Here is a 6,305-nt window from a genome sequence, read left to right on the forward strand (position 1 = left end):
CTTATTATATTTGATATTTTTCCTTTTTCATTTCATTACCTGAACTGAACATATTTCCTGGCCCTTATTAGATCTCAATGTATATTTTAAAAATAATAAGTAGTGCATAAACAGTGTGAATTTCTGCATGCATCTTGTTATTAGAAATAAATTGATCCATTTTTCCTTATTTATTTGCCCTTTAATCCATTTGTTCTGTTGGAAGGGAATGTGTAAATTGTTATAGTCTCGACTGTTAAAATTAATTTTAATGTAGTTAGGTAGAGTGGGCTGAAAAACAGTCAAACTACCTTAACTCAAAAATTCACCTCGAATAGTAGCATCTGAGTTAATAATTGCTGGGAAGAAAATTCTTCCTCTAGTTCTCAGCCTTATTTTGTAATTTATAAGATAGTTAAATATATGTCCTGAAGGTATCATGACAGGTAATAACAGTAATGGAAGAATGAGCCCATCTATAAAATCAATTAAAAAGTAAAATATTGGGTACCTGGGTGGCTCAATTGGTTAAGCATCTGCCTTTGGCTCAGGTCATGATCCCAGGATCCTAGGATTAAGACCCACATTGGACTTTCTGCTCAGTGGAGAGTTTGCTTCTCTCTCTACCCTTACCCACTAGCTCATATCTCTCTGTCACTCTCAAATAAATACATAAAATCTTAAAAGAATAAAAAAGGTAAAATGTTAAACATGTAATGACATAAAAGAGCCCTTTATAAGAACCATTGTATAAAACTTATTGATACCTATTTGATAAGTAACAAATAAATCCTTTTCTAGAGTAATAATATAGGATCTGCATAATAAAGTTCATAAAATTCCTTGACTATTAAAATACAACTTGGATAGATTATTGGAAATTAAAAGAATGCATTTTCTCTGTGTTTTAAATTATTCCTGCGTATGATTGAAATATATGTGTAGAGGAATTTATAAAATATTTGGAAGTGCTATCAGGAACTTGGAGATCTCTTAAAATTTCTTTCTCTGTCATCTTTTGAATATAGCTTTCTTTCCTGTGATTGTAAGATGCCTGCCTCACCTTCAGAATCTTTTAGGACATCCTGAATCAGGATAAACAAAGGATGAAAGAGCATGACATCTATAAGACTTATTTGCCCCTGTAAACCTCCCTGGAAGCCTCATCCCGTGAAGCCTTTGTACATCCCATTGGCCAGGACAGATTTGCCTGGGCACCCTTAGACTTAGAAGGTAACTTTGGAAAAGGTGGTTTTTAGATGGAGTTCGTCAACCAACCAGTAATGCTACTGGTTTTGCTTAAAAGTGATGCAAGAGACAAAAGAGAAAGATTAAATAAGAACTATAATAATGTGTTCAGTTTTCTTACAGTGTCCTTTTGAATGGTGCTTTTGTATACAATACAGTAGATAGAAAGTGTTATTAAGAATCGCTGGTGATTTGCTTGGCTTTACTTCACTGATGTCCTGAAAGACTGACACACTTACTCAGGAGAATATGAAAAGTACGAATACTCTCACACAATACAAATTATTACTAATCTGAGATTTTTATATATTTCATGTTTCCTTGGAGAAATCACTCAAACACAAGCACTAGATACCAACGTAGAAGTTGGTAAAGGAGTATCTACATTAGTTTCCAGCAACCAAAATTGAATTAATGCATCTTGTTGAAGGAGAGTAGAACTGAATAGGACCTGGGCTGATTCTTTCTTGGCCACATTTGCATGAGTGCCTCTCATACTTCCCTTGAGACTGCAAAAGATGAGATAGTCATCCAGGTCTCCTTTGGAACTTTTTATGTCTTAGATTAGAACAAGGTTTCACAGTGTTTTTTATGTCATGGCAAAACAGAACATGATAATATTTGAGATTTGTTCAGTGATCCTATGAACAGTTGTTTGCAATCTTGGGGCACCTTTAACACACTCATGGCTTCTCAGCATGTCACAGTAAATTGGTTGGAGGAATTATTTTGTATATAATGTTTTCTGCATCAGGGCTGGTGTCTATCTGCTGAGCTAACACAGCTCTGAATGAGGACAAAGGGAAAACTCCAGATACTGACTTCAGTACTAATGGCTGATTTCCTTTACTCCTAAGACCTAATTTCCTCCATTTGTTTACAGTACAGGTTTTTCTCCATAGCCTTTCCAATCCTGGTGCCTCCTTTTATTAAAAACAATTATTTCCCCTCTTATGCATTCTGCCCACCCCTCAGGGCTTCACTGTTGTTTGTTTTTCATTGAGTTATATTATGGAGTATGCATCCTGAATAAAGTCAGTCTTAGGCAAAGTGTGTGCAATGGTGAACAACGTAGGGCTTGTCCTTAGCTGGTTCCCTATTGGCAGGGCTACGCAAAGACAAAATATGAAGTATGAAACTTGGGTTTTCTCACCATTTGTTTGACTTCCATCTTTTTATGGCTCCTCTGCCTATACTCCCCAACTTCCTTGTCCCACCTAGTATCAAATGTGCTCTCTCTTTTTGCTCAGATTTCAGTTAATAAGGATTCTTTGGTTTTCCCACAAAAATCTCTTACTATAGCAGTAATTATTATAAAACCATTTCAGTTGGCTTTAACCTTTTTTCCTCTTTTTAAAATTTAAATTCAATTAGCCAACATAAAGTATATCATTAGTTTTTGATGTAGTGTTTAGTGATTCATTAGTTACATATAACTCCTATTGCTCATCACATCATATGCCCTCTTTAAATACCCATCACCCAGTTACCCCTTTCCCCCACCCACCTCCCTTTCTGCAGCCCTTAGTTTGTTTCTCAAAGTTAAGAGTCTCATGATTTGTGTACCTCTCTGACTTCTTCCCATGTGGTTTCCCCTCCTTTCCCCTATGATCTTCTTCACTATTTGTTATATTCCACAAAGGAGTGAAACCATAGGATAATTGTCTTTCTCTGATTTATTTCACTTAGCATAATAACAGTGCCAACTGTGTTGCTGAAAATATTTATCCTTTCTGATGTCTGAGTAGTATTCCATTGTATGTATGAACCATATCTTCTTCTTTTTTTTTTTTAAAGATTTTATTTATTTATTTGACAGGGAGAAATCACAAGTAGGCAGAGAGGCAGGCAGAGAGAGAGAGAGAGGAGGAAGCAGGCTCCCTGCTGAGCAGAGAGCCCGATGCGGGACTCGATCCCAGGACCCTGAGATCATGACCTGAGCCGAAGGCAGCGGCTCAACCCACTGAGCCACCCAGGCTCCCCTGAACCACATCTTCTTTATTCATTCATCTGTTGATAGGCATCTAGGCACTTTCCATAGTTTGGCTATTGTGGACATTGTGGAGCATCCTTTCTTGATTAAAACTCTTCACAGTGTAGGGATAGAGGGAACATACCTCAGCATCATAAAAGCCATCTATAAAAAGTCCACAATGAATATTTTTTTATTCTCTAAGATTTTATTTATTTATTTATTTATTTGACAGATCACAAGTAGTCAGAGAGGCAGGCAGAGAGAGAGAGGAGAAAGCAGGCTCCCCGCTGAGCAGAGAACCCAATGCGGGGCTCAATCCCAGGACCCTGGGATCGTGACCTGAGCTGAAGGCAGAGACTTTAACTCACTGAGCCACCCAGGCACCCCTGAATATTATTTTCAATGGGAAAAAACTGAGAGCTTTTTTACTAAAGTCAGGAACATTTCAGGAATGTCCACTGTCACTACTGTCGCTCAACAAAGTACAGAAGTCCTAGCCTCAGCAATCAGAAAACAAAAAGAAAGAAATTGCATTCAAATTGGCAAAGAAGTAAAACTCTCAGTCTTCACAGATGACTTAATACTTTATGTGGAAAACCCAAAAGACTCCACCCCAAAATTGCTAGAACTCATTCAACAATTCAGCAACATGGCACAATACAGAATCAATGCACATAAATCATTTGTGTTTCTATACACTAACAATGTGACTGAAGGAAGAGAAATTAAGGAATTGATCCCATTTATGTAAAAATTGCACCCAAAACTATACGATACCTACGAATAAATCTAACCAAAGAGGTAAAGGATCTGTACTCTAAAACTACAAAACACATCTGGAAGAAATTGAGGAAGACACAAAGAGATGGAAAAACATTCCATGCTCATGGGTTGGAAGAATAAACATTGTTAAAATGTCTATGTTGCCTGGAGCAATCAACACATTCAGTGCAATCCCTATCAAAATACCATCAACATTTTTCACAGAACTGGAATAATCCTAAAATTTTTATGGAACCAGGAAAGAACCCAAATAGCCAGGGGAATATTGAAAAAGAAAACTAAAGCTAGATGCATCATGACTTCAAACTATATTACAAAGTTGTGATCATTGAGAGAGCATGATACTGGCACAAAAACAGTTGACTTTGATCTTATTTGGTGTTTCATGTAGATCAAAAATTCTTGTAGATCAAAAAAATAATTGGACATTCTAAATATCTGTACTGACATCATTGCACTAAATATGGACAATTAATAAAGAATACTTCAAAAATATAACTTTCCAAGCATAAAATTTTGTGGTATAATAAAATGCACTCATGACATCCAGTATTCATACCTGGCAAATCATGTTTGTTTTTTCCCAATGTACTGAGTCTTCCCAAATATCAGAATATCAGATACTAAAAATATGTCAGTATTTTCCTAAGATATATGGAAAAAGTCACAACATAGTGCCACTTTCACACACAGTAATTTCCCAATTTTTGCTCAATATTCACATTTTTCAAGGTGTCTTATAAGTGATTATAACATTATTTATCTGAATACAAAAAAGGATCATATATTGTGATAGCATATCTTCTTAATGTTAATCTATAGCTTCTCCTTTTTTCAATTGAAATAAAATTTATGTAAAATGAAATGCACAGTTATCATGATAATTCTGAGTTTTGGTTAATATATACATCCCTGTAAACAATACCCCAGTCAAAATAGATATAGTTCCATGATCCCAGAAACTTTCCTTGTACCTTCTACTAGTCAATTGCCATTAGCCCATGGTTCTCATTTTTCCATAACCATTGAATTTCTTATCTAGAAATTCATAAGTTTACCATGTATAATGTCTTCTTTTGTGATAGATTATTTCTTTCAACAAAATGTTTATGAGCTTCAGCCATGTTTCCCATATTATGTTTTTTATTGCTGAGTAATATTTAATTATATTAATATATTACATTGTTTTCCTTTCTAATATTGATGGACATCTGAGTTGCTTTTGATGTTTTGCTATAATAAATCTTCCATAAACATGTTACATGTAAAATGACTTTTTGGTACTTACACTTTCATTTCACTTGGTTAAGTATTTGGAATTGTTTGGTCATAAAATTTGACTTTAAAAACAAAACTATTGGAGTATCTGGGTGGCTCAGTTTCTTGAGCACCTGACTCTTGATTTCAGTTTAGGTCATGATCTCATGGGCTGTGATACCAGGTCCAGTGTTGGGCTCCATGCTCGGTGTGGAGTCTGCTTGAGCTCCTTTCCCTCTCCTTTTGCCCCTACCCCCACTTGTGTGCTCTCTATCTCTTTTTCTTTCTAAAATAAATAAATAAAATCTTAAAAAAAAACCTGTCAGTGTGGATTTTTTACTTTTCATTCTCATCAGCAGTGCAGAAACATCTCAGTTCCTTCACATTATGTCCAAATCAAATTGGGTTTTTGGCTTTTTATTTTTGATATATAGAAGGTTATATTTCTTATATATCAATTTTATATGATATACAATATATAATATATATTAAAATATAGACACTGTACATTAAACAAAAATATAAAATGTATACCACAGTAAGGTACAATATAAATAGGATTTATATGTGTATAAATACATATATGGGTGTTAATATAATATATATTATACATTATATAAAGCATAATATAAAGTATAATACATACTATAATATAGTATAATATACACTGTAATATAGCCTAGTATAATACAATATTAAATACATAATATTACGTATGTATAAGTTCTATGTTCTATATCAAATTACATGTTAGGATATAAGTCCTTTGTAAGAATTTTGCCAACTAGAGATATGGAAGTGTTTTTCCCAATTTGTGGCTTGCTTTTTGTTTTTTTAATGGTATTACTTGATGAGAAAATGATTAAATCTTTGTTGATACTTGGTTGATAAATTTTTGTGTTTATAGTCAGTGTTTCTTATAGTCTCTGAGAAATCACAGGTTGCTAAAAGATAAGAAAGATATTCTATTCTATTTTCTTTTAGAAAATTTAAAATTTAAACTTTTACTATTAGATCTGTGGAAATTCCAAATTAGTATTTTTTATGCTGTACAATAATGATA

Source organism: Mustela erminea, chromosome 15, assembly GCF_009829155.1.
Source record: "Mustela erminea isolate mMusErm1 chromosome 15, mMusErm1.Pri, whole genome shotgun sequence".
Classification (NCBI taxonomy): Eukaryota; Metazoa; Chordata; class Mammalia; order Carnivora; family Mustelidae; genus Mustela; species Mustela erminea.